At 45.3% G+C, this 14,123-nt stretch overlaps 1 long non-coding RNA gene across 1 annotated transcript in view; it reads right to left on the bottom strand.

Annotated features, from left to right (window-relative positions):
• LOC125963346 (uncharacterized) overlaps positions 1-12,968 on the bottom strand; it is a 37,088-nt gene extending 24,120 nt beyond the window's left edge. The window contains exons 1-2 of the long non-coding RNA XR_007475172.1: positions 12,932-12,968; positions 1,639-1,720 (exon numbers count right to left, since the gene is read on the bottom strand). This is a non-coding gene — a long non-coding RNA (uncharacterized LOC125963346). The remainder of the gene's footprint in view (positions 1-1,638; positions 1,721-12,931) is intronic.
• Between the last annotated feature and the right edge of the window lie 1,155 nt (positions 12,969-14,123).

Raw genomic sequence — 14,123 nt, 5'->3', positions numbered from 1 at the left:
ACAAGTTCAATATCGCAGAAAGTGAAACATGGATAAAGAAGTTGTGGTACTTACGTACAATGCAATAACACTCAGCAATGAAATCTATGTCATCAGGCCCGTAGCAGCATAATGAGTGGATTCAGGTATGATGATTCTAACTGAAATAAGTCACACAAAAAAAGAAACATCATAAGATATCACTAATACACGGAATGTAAACTTGGCTACACAGGAACTGGATTACAAAACAGAACAGGGTCTCAAATTTAGAAAACCAACTTATGCTTGCTTAAGGGGAAAGGTGAGTTGGGGTGCTGCATAAAACCAGAGATTGAAATGAGCACAGATAAAGTTCCTTAAGCCAAATATGTAATAGACAAGAGCTACTCCTTGCTCAACGAAATGGACTCAAAACCACATATTAAACGCCTAATAATGTACCTGACTAGTAAGTATCTTAAAACCTATGGATTGCTATGTCTCTTAAAGAGAATCAAGCGTGAGTACAGGGGCATAAACGCAGCAGTGATAGGATTGGAGAGGTTCGGTGAGCAAATGAAGACCCTTTGAAGTCATATTGCATGGTACCCATTCCACGGGTCTCAACTCTCCAGGTTTAAGGGATTCTTCCTTCAGCTAAATCATGCATGTGGAACCCAGGGTATGATCAACCACGTGATCGGGAGACGTGTTGAAATATGTCACAGTTCTCGTCCCCTGGTACTCGGGTGCAACATTCCAGACGCTTTACTAACACTCTCCCGACTTGGAGAGTCAGTGCCTTTAACCTCTTGTTTTGCGCAGTTTGCAATTTCAGCGGAAGATGAACGGGAATAGGGAGAACCAATGAGAGACTAGCTGGAGGTGTCTGGATGGGCAAATTTAACTCTCATTTCCCACCAGGAAGAGGAATTAACCAAAGGCTCAGCTTGCCGTGCCAGAACAAGATTAGGGCCTGAAGCAATCCTGTGGTGTTGCGGCCAGCTTACAAGCAAGTGAGTTGAAGAAAGGAGCTCAGGGGCACTGTAATTCACAAACCTGCAGAGTTATAAATGACAGCAATCATCCAAAAATATACTGAAGAATGGCTGCCAAGAGGATTTCAAAGCGGGGCAGAATTGCAGGAAACCGATTTCAGGAGGTAGACTGCAATTGCATTTAAAGCATAGGAAAAGTGGCAGAACGTCGACAATGATACACTTGGCAAAAAAGGGCGTATGTGTTTTTTCCTGAATATATTCAGGAAAAAACACATACGCCCTTTTAGGCCAACCAAGGAAGCTTGAAAAGGAAATCTACACTATAATGAAGTCTCACTTCCCCCCGGTCAAAAGGGCCATGTGAAAAAAGTGTAAAATCCAGAAAGGCAGGACAGGCCATGGAGAACTGGGAGCGTTGTTATGCTGATCGGCGGGATGTAAATTGCCAACAGCCAATCGGGAGATGTGTATGGTGTTTCCTGAAACATCTAAAAAACAAAGCAACAGAGCCTAGGGCACTTCCAATTATGGTCCTATAGATTAGGGAAATTAAAATAAAAAAGACACAGCCACCCCAAAATTTGGGATGGCTCTGTTTACAAGAACCTCGTTTATGGTACAAGTTCAATATCGCAGAAAGCGAAAAATGGATAAAGAAGTTGTGGTACTTACGTACAAAGCAATATCACTCAGCAATGAAATCTATGTCATCAGGCCCGTAGCAGCATAATGAGTGGATTCAGGTATGATGATTCTAACTGAAACAAGTCACACAGAAAAAGAAACATCATAAGATATCAGTAATACACGGAATGTAAACTTGGCTACACAGGAACCTGATTACAAAACAGAAGAGGGTCTCAAATTTAGAAAACCAACTTATGCTTGCTTAAGGGGAAAGGGGAGTTGGGGTGCTGCATAAAACCAGAGATTGAAATGAGCACAGATAAATTTCCTTAAGCCAAATATGTAACAGACAAGAGCTACTCCTTGCTCAACGAAATGGACTCAACACCCCATATTAAACGCCTAAGAATGTACCTGACTAGTAAGTATCTTAAAACCTATGGATTGCTATGTCTCCGAAAGAGAATCAAGCGTGTGTACAGGGGCATAAACGCAGCAGTGATAGGATTGCAGAGGTTCGGTGAGCAAATGAAGACCCTTTGAAGTCATATTGCATGGTACCCATTCCACGGGTCTCAACTCTCCAGGTTTAAGGGATTCTTCCTTCAGCTAAAACATGCATGTGGAACCCAGAGTATGATCAGCCGTGTGATCGGGACACGTGTTCAAATATATTTCAGTTTGACTCCCCTGGTACTCGGGTGCAACATTCCAGATGCTTTACTAACACTCTCCCAACTTGGAGAGTCAGTGCCTTTAACCTCCTGTTTGGCCCAGTTTGCAATTTCTGCGGAAGATGAACAGGAATAGGGAGAACCAATGAGAGACTAGCTGGAGGTGTCTGGACGGGCAAATTTAACTCTCATTTCCCACCAGGAAGAGGAATTAACCAAAGGCTCAGCGTGCCATGCCGGAACCAGATTAGGGCCTGAAGCAATCCTGCGGTGTTGCGGCCAGCTCACAAGAAAGCGAGTTGAAGAAAGGAGCTCAGGGGCACTGTAATTCACAAACCTGCAGAGTTATAAATGACAGCTATCGTCCAAAAATATACTGAAGTAAGGCTGCCAAGAGGACTTGAAAGCGGCGCAGAATTGCAGGAAACCGATTTCAGGAGGTAGACTGGAATTGCATTTAAAGCATAGGAAAAGAGGCAGAACGTCGACAATGATGCACTTGGCCAAAATGGGCGTATGCATTTTCTCCTGAATATATTCAGGAAAAGACGCATACGCCCTTTTTGGCCAACCAAGCAAGCTTGCAAAGGAAATCTGCACTACAATGAAGTCTCACTTCCCCCCGGTCAAAAGGGCCATCTGAAAAAAGTGTAACATCCAGAAAGGCAGGACAGGCCATGGAGAACTGGGAGCCTTGTTATGCTGATGGGCGGGATGTAAGTTGCCAACAGCCACTCTGGAGAATTGTATGGTGTTTCCTGAAACATGTAAAAAACAAAGCAACAGAGCCAAGGGCACTTCTACTTATGGTCCTATAGCTTAGGGAAATTAAAATCAAAAAGACACAGCCACCCCAAAGTTTGGGACGGCTCTGTTTACAAGAACCTCGTTTACGGTACAACTTCAATATCGCAGAAAGCGAAAAATGGATAAAGAAGTTGTGGTACATACGTACAATGCAATATCACTCAGCAATGAAATCTATGTCATCAGGCCCGTAGCAGCATAATGAGTGGATTCAGGTATGATGATTCTAACTGAAATAAGTCACACAGAAAAAGAAACATAAGATATCACTAATACACGGAATGTAAACTTGGCTACACAGGAACTGGATTACAAAACAGAAGAGGGTCTCAAATTTAAAAAACCAACTTACGCTTGCTTAAGGGGAAAGGTGAGTTGGGGTGCTGCATAAAACCAGAGATTGAAATGAGCACAGATAAAGTTCCTTAAGCCAAATATGGAATAGACAAGATCTACTCCTTGCTCAACGAAATGGACTCAACACCCCATATTAAACGCCTAAGAATGTACTTGACTAGTAAGTATCTGAAAACCTATGGATTTCTATGTCTCCGAAAGAGAATCAAGTGTGTGTACAGGGACATAAACGCAGCAGTGATAGGATTGGAGAGGTTCGCTGAGCAAATGAAGACCCTTGGAGGTCATATTGCATTGTACCCATTCCACAAGTCTCAACTCTCCAGGTTTAAGGGATTCTTCCTTCAGCTAAAACATGCATGTGGAGCCCACAGTATGATCAACCGTGTGATCGGGAGACGTGTTCCAATATGTCTCAGTTCTCGTCCCCTGGTACTCGGGTGCAACATTCCAGACGCTTTACTAACACTCTCCCGACTTGGAGAGTCAGTGCCTTTAACCTCTTGTTTTGCGCAGTTTGCAATTTCAGCGGAAGATGAACGGGAATAGGGAGAACCAATGAGAGACTAGCTGGAGGTGTCTGGATGGGCAAATTTAACTCTCATTTCCCACCAGGAAGAGGAATTAACCAAAGGCTCAGCTTGCCGTGCCAGAACAAGATTAGGGCCTGAAGCAATCCTGTGGTGTTGCGGCCAGCTTACAAGCAAGTGAGTTGAAGAAAGGAGCTCAGGGGCACTGTAATTCACAAACCTGCAGAGTTATAAATGACAGCAATCATCCAAAAATATACTGAAGAATGGCTGCCAAGAGGATTTCAAAGCGGGGCAGAATTGCAGGAAACCGATTTCAGGAGGTAGACTGCAATTGCATTTAAAGCATAGGAAAAGTGGCAGAACGTCGACAATGATACACTTGGCAAAAAAGGGCGTATGTGTTTTTTCCTGAATATATTCAGGAAAAAACACATACGCCCTTTTAGGCCAACCAAGGAAGCTTGAAAAGGAAATACACTATAATGAAGTCTCACTTCCCCCCGGTCAAAAGGGCCATCTGAAAAAAGTGTAAAATCCAGAAAGGCAGGACAGGCCATGGAGAACTGGGAGCGTTGTTATGCTGATCGGCGGGATGTAAATTGCCAACAGCCAATCGGGAGATGTGTATGGTGTTTCCTGAAACATTTAAAAAACAAAGCAACAGAGCCTAGGGCACTTCCAATTATGGTCCTATAGATTAGGGAAATTAAAATAAAAAAGACACAGCCACCCCAAAATTTGGGATGGCTCTGTTTACAAGAACCTCGTTTATGGTACAAGTTCAATATCGCAGAAAGCGAAAAATGGATAAAGAAGTTGTGGTACTTACGTACAAAGCAATATCACTCAGCAATGAAATCTATGTCATCAGGCCCGTAGCACCATAATGAGTGGATTCAGGTATGATGATTCTAACTGAAATAAGTCACACAGAAAAAGAAACATCATAAGATATCAGTAATACACGGAATGTAAACTTGGCTACACAGGAACCTGATTACAAAACAGAAGAGGGTCTCAAATTTAGAAAACCAACTTATGCTTGCTTAAGGGGAAAGGGGAGTTGGGGTGCTGCATAAAACCAGAGATTGAAATGAGCACAGATAAATTTCCTTAAGCCAAATATGTAATAGACAAGAGCTACTCCTTGCTCAACGAAATGGACTCAACACCCCATATTAAACGCCTAAGAATGTACCTGACTAGTAAGTATCTTAAAACCTATGGATTGCTATGTCTCCGAAAGAGAATCAAGCGTGTGTACAGGGGCATAAACGCAGCAGTGATAGGATTGCAGAGGTTCGGTGAGCAAATGAAGACCCTTTGAAGTCATATTGCATGGTACCCATTCCACGGGTCTCAACTCTCCAGGTTTAAGGGATTCTTCCTTCAGCTAAAACATGCATGTGGAACCCAGAGTATGATCAGCCGTGTGATCGGGACACGTGTTCAAATATATTTCAGTTTGACTCCCCTGGTACTCGGGTGCAACATTCCAGATGCTTTACTAACACTCTCCCGACTTGGAGAGTCAGTGCCTTTAACCTCCTGTTTGGCCCAGTTTGCAATTTCTGCGGAAGATGAACAGGAATAGGGAGAACCAATGAGAGACTAGCTGGAGGTGTCTGGACGGGAAAATTTAACTCTCATTTCCCACCAGGAAGAGGAATTAACCAAAGGCTCAGCGTGCCATGCCGGAACCAGATTAGGGCCTGAAGCAATCCTGCGGTGTTGCGGCCAGCTCACAAGAAAGCGAGTTGAAGAAAGGAGCTCAGGGGCACTGTAATTCACAAACCTGCAGAGTTATAAATGACAGCTATCATCCAAAAATATACTGAAGTAAGGCTGCCAAGAGGACTTGAAAGCGGCGCAGAATTGCAGGAAACCGATTTCAGGAGGTAGACTGGAATTGCATTTAAAGCATAGGAAAAGAGGCAGAACGTCGACAATGATGCACTTGGCCAAAAAGGGCGTATGCGTTTTTTCCTGAATATATTCAGGAACAAATGCATACGCACTTTTTGGCCAACCAAGCAAGCTTGCAAAGGAAATCTGCACTACAATGAAGTGTCACTTCCCCCCGGTCAAAAGGGCCATCTGAAAAAAGTGTAAAATCCAGAAAGGCAGGACAGGCCATGGAGCACTGGGAGCCTTGTTATGCTGATGGGTGGGATGTAAATTGCCAACAGCCACTTGGGAGAAGTGTATGGTGTTTCCTGAAACATCTAAAAAACAAAGCAACAGAGCCTAGGGCACTTCCACTTATGGTCCTACAGCTTAGGGAAATTAAAATCAAAAAGACACAGCCACCCCAAAATTTGGGACGGCTGTGTTTAGAAGAACCTCATTTACGGTACAATTTCAATATCGCAGAAAGTGAAAAATGGATAAAGAAGTTGGTACTTACGTACAATGCAATATCACTCAGCAAAGAAATCTATGCCATCAGGCACGTAGCAGCATAATGAGTGGATTCAGGTATGATGATTCTAACTGAAATAAGTCACACAGAAAAAGAAACATCATAAGATATCACTAATACACGGAATGTAAACTTGGATACACAGGAACTGGATTACAAAACAGAACAGGGTCTCAAATTTAGAAAACCAACTTATGCTTGCTTAAGGGGAAAGGTGAGTTGGGGTGCTGCATAAATCCAGAGATTGAAATGAGCACAGATAAAGTTCCTTAAGCCAAATATGGAATAGAAAAGAGCTACTCCTTGCTCAACGAAATGGACTCAAAACCCCATATTAAACGCCTAAGAATGTACCTGACTAGTAAGTATCTTAAAACCTATAGATTGCTATGTCTCTGAAAGAGAATCAAGCGTGAGTACAGGGGCATAAACGCAGCAGTGATAGGATTGGAGAGGTTTGGTGAGCAAATGAAGACCCTTTGAAGTCATATTGCATGGTACCAATTCCACGGGTCTCAACTCTCCAGGTTTAAGGGATTCTACCTTCAGCTAAACATGCATGTGGAACCCAGACTATGATCAACCGTGTGATCGTGAGTCATGTTCAAATATGTCTCAGTTCTCATCCCCTGGTACTCGGGTGCAACATTCCAGACGCTTTACTAACACTCTCCCAACTTGGAGAGTCAGTGCCTTTAACCTCCTGTTTGGCCCAGTTTGCAAATTCTGCGGAAGATGAACAGGAATAGGGAGAACCAATGAGAGACTAGCTGGAGGTGTCTGGACGGGCAAATTTAACTCTCATTTCCCACCAGGAAGAGGAATTAACGAAAGGCTCAGCCTGCTGTGCCAGAACCAGATTAGGGCCTGAAGCAATCCTGCGGTGTTGCGGCCAGCTCACAAGAAAGCGAGTTGAAGAAAGGAGCTCGGGGCACTGTAATTCACAAACCTGCAGAGTTATAAATGACAGCTATCGTCCAAAAATATACTGAAGTAAGGCTGCCAAGAGGACTTGAAAGCGGGGCAGAATTGCAGGAAGCCGATTTCAGGAGGTAGACTGGAATTGCATTTAAAGCATAGGAAAAGAGGCAGAACGTTGACAATGATGCACTTGGCCAAAAAGGGCGTATGCGTTTTTTCCTGAATATATTCAGGAAAAAACGCATACGCCCTTTTTGGCCAACCAAGCAAGCTTGCAAAGGAAATCTGCACTACAATGAAGTCTCACTTCCCCCCGGTCAAAAGGGCCATCTGAAAAAAGTGTAAAATCCAGAAAGGCAGGACAGGCCATGGAGAACTGGGAGCCTTGTTATGCTGATGGGCGGGATGTAAATTGCCAACAGCCACTCGGGTGAAGTGTATGGTGTTTCCTGAAACATCTAAAAAACAAAGCAACAGAGCCTAGGGCACTTCCACTTATGGTCCTATAGCTTAGGGAAATTAAAATCAAAAAGACACAGCCACCCCAAAATTTGGGACGGCTCTGTTTACAGGAACCTCTTCTGCAGCACAAGTTAAATATGTCAGAGAGCAAATAATGGATAAAGAAGTTGCGGTACTTACGTACAACAGAATACCTCTCAGCAATGAAAACTATGTCACCAGGCCCGTACCAGCATAATGAGTGGATTGAGGCACGGTGATTCTAAGTGAAAAATGTCACACAGAAAAAAAACATCATAAGGTACCACTAATACATGGAATGAGAACTTGGCTACTCATGAACTTAATTACAAAACAGAACAGGGTCTCATGTTTAGAAAACCAACTTATGCTTGCTTAAGGGGGAACGTGAGTTGGGGTGCTGCATAAAACCTGAGTTTGAAATTAGCACAGATACCGTTCCATAAGCTAAATATGTAATAGACAAGACCGACCCCTTGCTCAAGGAAATGGACTCAACAATGAGATATCACCTCACACCTGGTAGAATGGGCATCATCAGAAAATCTACAAACAAAAAATGCTGGAAAGGGTGTGGAGAAAAGGAACCCTCTTCCACTATTGTTGGGAATATAAATTGATACAGTCACTATGGAGAACAATATGGAGTTTCTTAAGAAACTAACAGTAGAATTACCATATGATACAGCAATCCCAGTTCTGGACATATACCCAGACAAAACCATAAATCAAAAAGAGACATTCACCGCAATGTTCATTGCCTCACTCTTTACAATATCGAGGTAATGGAAGCAACCTAAATGCCCACAGACAGACGAATGCATAAAGCTGTGGTACATATATAAAATGGAATATTAGTAAGCCATGAAAAGGAATGAAATTGGGTCATTTGTAGAGACGTCGATGGATCTAGAGAGTGTCATACAGAGTGAAGTAAGTCAGAAAGAGAAAAACAAATCTTGTATATTCATGCATATATGTGGAACCTAGAAATACTGTACAGGTTAACCATTTTGCAAGGCATAAATAGAGCAACAGATGTAGACAACAAACGTATGGACAACAAGGGGGGAAAGCTGTTGGGGTGGTGGTGGTGGGAGGAGTTGAGAGACTGGGATTGGCATGTATACATTTATATGTATAAAATAGATAACCAATAAGAACCTGCTGTATAAAAATATAAAATAAAATTCAAAATTAAAAAGAAATAAAATTTAAAAAATAAAACAGAAAAAACAATTATTCCCTTCACATACATGTATTTATATGAATAAATTATTTCCATGCTTATATCTGTAAATACAAAAAAGAGGAATAAAATCTACCTTGAACCAAAAACGAAAAAGAGAAAAAAATCACAGAACCCACCAGTTCCACAGAGGAAATCCGTATCAGGGCACTTGCTCCAGTTGTAAACAATTCTGAAGTTGGTCAGTGGTGGGGAATCGTCTCCCATTCAGCCAGCAGCCCCCATGCAACAAGCGTCCTCATTGCAAAGCTGGGGCACCGTGCCGAGGCATCTGTGAGTAAACGTGAGCTGAGCCCCAGGCCAGTTGCTGCTGAACTATTCCCACCCGTCCCAGGTAAAACACCTGAATATATACAAGGACTTGAAAGCCTAGAGGAAGGGCCATAGAGCCACACGAGTGACAGCATGCTGGCCGACTTGGTGCCTGCAGGCCAGCCAGGATGGTCCTGGCCCTGGGTGCTCTTCTGGAAGATTTCCATTTCCCTGCCTGAGATACCCGTCCTGTCCCTGCCCCCACTGCTTTTTTCCTTCCTCACCTCTGCCCAGGGAGAAATTCCAGCAGCAGGTATGGGTGACACATCCTCTTCTTTAGCAGGTGGCAGCCTGGCAACTGCTGCAGAAAGTCCAGCAGAGCCCCACTCACACTGGGCCACCCACAAAGCCGTGGCCTCTCACTCCCTCCCACCAGCCCAGCCCCGAGACTGCTGACAGGGCAGAGAAAATGGCGTCAGGCATGGCTGCAGGGCCTCTTGCTGCCTGGAGTGGTATTTATATTGATCTCAACCCAGGCACACCTGGGGAGGGCTGGCCGGCACGGTAAGGCTGCCCAGGTCAGCCAATCATCACCCCTCAGGGGCTCACAGTTGCAGAAAATGGAACTTGCTGAACCGGCCAGGTCCAAGGAACAGGTGTGGGCTCCTGAGAGTCAGGATAGACAAGGGGCTGCAGCTTTGGCTTGTTTTCTAATCATTTTATCTGGCCCATGAGTGGGAGACAACTTCAAAAAACCCTCTGCTAATGAGAGGAGCCCAGGAGTCAGGGAGAGGAGGGGTGGGTGGTGGTTGGAGACAGAGGCCTGGTGCCCCGGGTGCAGTGGAAGTCTCTGGAAGACCAGGTGGAGGGAGGCCGCACAGAGTGATGCCCAGGGTCACAGACCTGTCGCAGCTGCTGTTTGTTAGTTCCAGTCCTGCTCTGAGGTGCTCTGTGTCAGCTCTGAGTGACAGGTGAGCTGGGGGTGCTCTGCAATGAGGGCTATGTGCACGGTTCCTGTGTGCCCAGCCCTGCCACGGTACCTGCAAGGGTAGATCTGTATCCTGGGAGGGGCCTGACCACGAGAGCCCCGTGGGCTGGTGTGCGGGTGGGGTACCTGCCCAGGTGAGCTCCATATTCTGGGATTGGTCTGACCACGAGAGCCCACTGGGCGCTGGGGACCTGGTAAAGGATGTCAGGACAGTCAGTGAAGCCACCGAGGATATACCTCCAGCTGCTCCTAATTCCTACACCCTGCTGGTCATTCTACCAACCACCAGGACATGGTATTCTGTATTAGTCTTCAATGATGCCTTCTTTTGTATTCCATTAGTCCCAGAGTCACAAGAAATTTTGGCTTGTGAGTGGCAGGACTCAACATACAACTAAAACAATACTTCTGGGCCGTCTTGCCCCAAGGGTGCAAAAATTCCCACACCATCTTTGGGGAAAGCTTAGCTAAAGACCTAAAAGTTCTACCTCTGGAAAAGGAAACTCTCCTTCAGTACGCAGACGACATTCTGATCGCCAGCCCTACTAAGGAGGCCTCTGAACTACCAAGCCAATAAAGGATAGAAGTTGTCCAAGAAAAAGCTCAAATATCACAGACTGCGGTGACCTGCCTGGGCTTCATTCTCACAGAAGGTCGGAGAAGCCCATCCCAGGAAAGGAAAGAAACCATTTTCAGCCTTACCCCTTTCTAAAACTAGAAGACAGCTTAGGGGTTCCTGGGGAGGCCAGGGTTTCCTGCTTCTGGATCCCTAACTACAGTCTACTAGCTGGGCCTCTATATGAAACACTGAAAGGAAAAGTTGATGATCCTTTTGAATAGAATCCAGAAGTGGCCTTTCAAGAATGGAAAGAGCAGTCAATTCAGACCCTTGCCCGGAACTCCCTAATTTAGCTAAACCCTTTGACCTTTACATTCCTGGTGAAAGGTGAATCGCCATTGGAGAATTAGTGCAAAAACTGGGACCACTTGAAATGGAACAATGCAAGAATGCCATCCAGGTAGGATAAACTACGGTCACCAAGGGGCTTGGCCCACTGCCACATCTGGCCAAGATACTGGCGGTATCTAAAAACCTGGAAATCAGCATCCCCAAAGGCCACCTCCCTCCTAAGGGAAAAGGACCCCACATGGTGATCCTAACCACCAACCATGCTCTGAAGTTGCAGGGTTCGCTCTGTGGGCACACCAACCTCGAGTGAGGAGGCCTTCCAACTCCAACATCCAGAGAGATAACCCGGGGCAACAGGGCACCATGACGACTCATGTGAACATCACTTGACCTGGAGTTTCTCTCATAAAACAACAAGAGTGTGTCCCAAAAGAGTAGACTACTGCTTGCAGGACTTACTGCACCCAGAGGGGAGCTAATAATCTTGGCGGGGGAACCGTATATCACACTGTCACCATAGAAAAGCCTACAGACACCGTGATGATGGTGGCCAATGAGACTGGCTGGACTCCTGTTTACTTCAAAAGGCTGTTGAGGTGGGCTTCCCTGGTGGCGCAGTGGTTGAGAGTCTGCCTGCCAATGCAGGGGACGCGGGTTCGAGCCTTGGTCTGGGAGGATCCTCCATGCCGCGGAGCAACTAGGCCCGTGAGCCACAACTGCTGAGCCTGCGCGTCTGGAGCCTGTGCTCCACCACAAGAGAGGCCGCGATAGTGAGAGGCCTGCGCACTGCGATGAGGAGTGGCCCCCGCTTGCCGCAAATAGGGAAAGCCCTCACACAGAAATGACCTAGCATAGCCAACAATTAAATAAATACAAAAAAACCCCCAAAATGGTCCTTTAATTTACTGTTCAAAAAAAAAAAGGCTGTTGACTCAGTGGCCATCATGGTCCTTGATCAGCACTGACCCTGGACTGTCTGGGAGTTGAGCGGGCAGGGCTCTGACACCTGGTGCTGTTTGTACGTTAATTCAGGGGCCTAATTGAAGAAAGCGCAGACTACTGGTCAGAGCATCTAGGCTGGCAGAAACGCTCAGCCTAAGGTGGCCGAACAAATGTGGGGCGGGGTGACACCGGTCCCCACAGCGTCTCTGCACATCTCTTTCCTGGACCCTTAAAGGTCATTAGAATCTATAACACTTCCAATGCTGGTGCTCAGGTGGATGAGCAGGGAGGCAGGGGGCCTGGGGACAATCAACGTCATCTGGAGGCTGCTGGGGAGAAGCTCTGACCCTCGCCCCCGGGTATGAGGGCTCCCAACTCAGCACTCAGCAGTTACAAAAGAAGGGTCTGCACCCTCAGCACTCCAAGAATGAGGAACGGGACAAAAGGCAGAGGAGGGGTTTGTCCCCAGCAAAGCCCATTAAAAATCCCTGGGAGATAAAAATAGAATCTGGGCAATAAAGTCAAGTCTAACCGTTTTTATCCTTTGTGCTTTGTCTAATTTCATGTGCTCCTAGGGTCCCGCATGCAGAGGTTCCACACCCGGCACTTCAGACCAGATTTCCTAGTGCAGAATGGCTGGGTCGACACCTCAGCTCCTGGGGCCCAGTGCAGACTCCGCGATATAGAGCCTGAGCTGCAGCCAACCCGGCCCTCGAGAGCTCCGCCCCCTCCCTCCCACTGACTCTGACAGGATCTCTACACAACAGCCCAGCCCACAGCCCATGGGGTAGTGCATGCTCTCACCTCTCCATTCTCTGATCAAAATATAAAGTTTCCTTTGCTTGTGAACCAAACTCAGTCTCGATCTGTTGGCCCCAATGACACTGGGCAGGGGGACACTTGTTGGGGTCCACTCTGGAGGATCAGTAACAGAAATTGAGACTATTGTAACCTCAATGAACAGATGTGTGAGCCAAACTGTAGTTAACATAGAACAGTGTATAAGGCTCAGGTAAAATAAGATGTTTCTAACACTTCCATTTGATATTTCCATCACTTTATTATAAGCAAGTTCAGTGAAAAGGTTTGTCTTATTTGTCAGGTCAATATTAGAGAAACGAAGTGATTTCTTTCCAAGGATGTACATCTAATAATCTTGGTTAAAGCTTCAATCTTGTTTTAAATGCTTTTCCATTGAAAATGATACCTCTCTTTCAGCTCCCCCATTTCTGAGAAGTATAAAATCTTATAATTTATTATTACCAAAGGGGAAAGGTGGGAGGAGGGATAAATTAACAGTTTGGGATTAACACATACACACTGCTATGTATAAAATAGATCATCAACAAGGAACTACTGTATAGCACAGGGAACTACACTCAACATTTTGCAATAACCTATAAGGGGAAATAATCTGGAAAAGAATAGATATTTTTATTGACATCATCTATCAATGACAGTTAAAGTGTAACCTAAGGGAAGCTGGTGGTGAGTGCTTCTGACCCTGAAGACTTCAATCATCTAAAGTTTGGACTCTGCCTACTTCCCAAGGCCCTTAATGAACATATGTGTAGCCGTAGCTTAAAAAATTCCCCAGTTTGGGTTTCGGGGAGACACTGATTTTGAAAAAGCCCTGGTGTTCTCCTTACATGAATGGGACTCTTCCTACTGCTAAAACATGTCTGTCACACCCAGAGGATGATATACCGTCTGATCGGGAAGAGTTTGGAAAAGGCATCTCATCTCCTCATCTCCTGGTGCTCGGGTTCACCCCTCCAGCGTCTTTACTAACAGTCTCCCCACTTGGAGATGTCAGCACTGTCAACATCCTGTTGTGTACAGTTTGGAATTTGTCCAGAGGATGAAGCAGAAGGATGAGGAACAATGAGAGACAAGTCCTAGGTGTTCAGACAGGCACATGTCACTCTAATTTCCAATCAGGAAGATGAACTGACCAAAGGCTAGGATTGCCCATGGAAACAGTATAGGGCTTGAG

This window comes from Orcinus orca, unplaced genomic scaffold, assembly GCF_937001465.1.
Source record: "Orcinus orca unplaced genomic scaffold, mOrcOrc1.1 scaffold_77, whole genome shotgun sequence".
Lineage (NCBI taxonomy): Eukaryota > Metazoa > Chordata > Mammalia > Artiodactyla > Delphinidae > Orcinus > Orcinus orca.
This window is presented reverse-complemented; position numbering and strand designations above follow the sequence as displayed.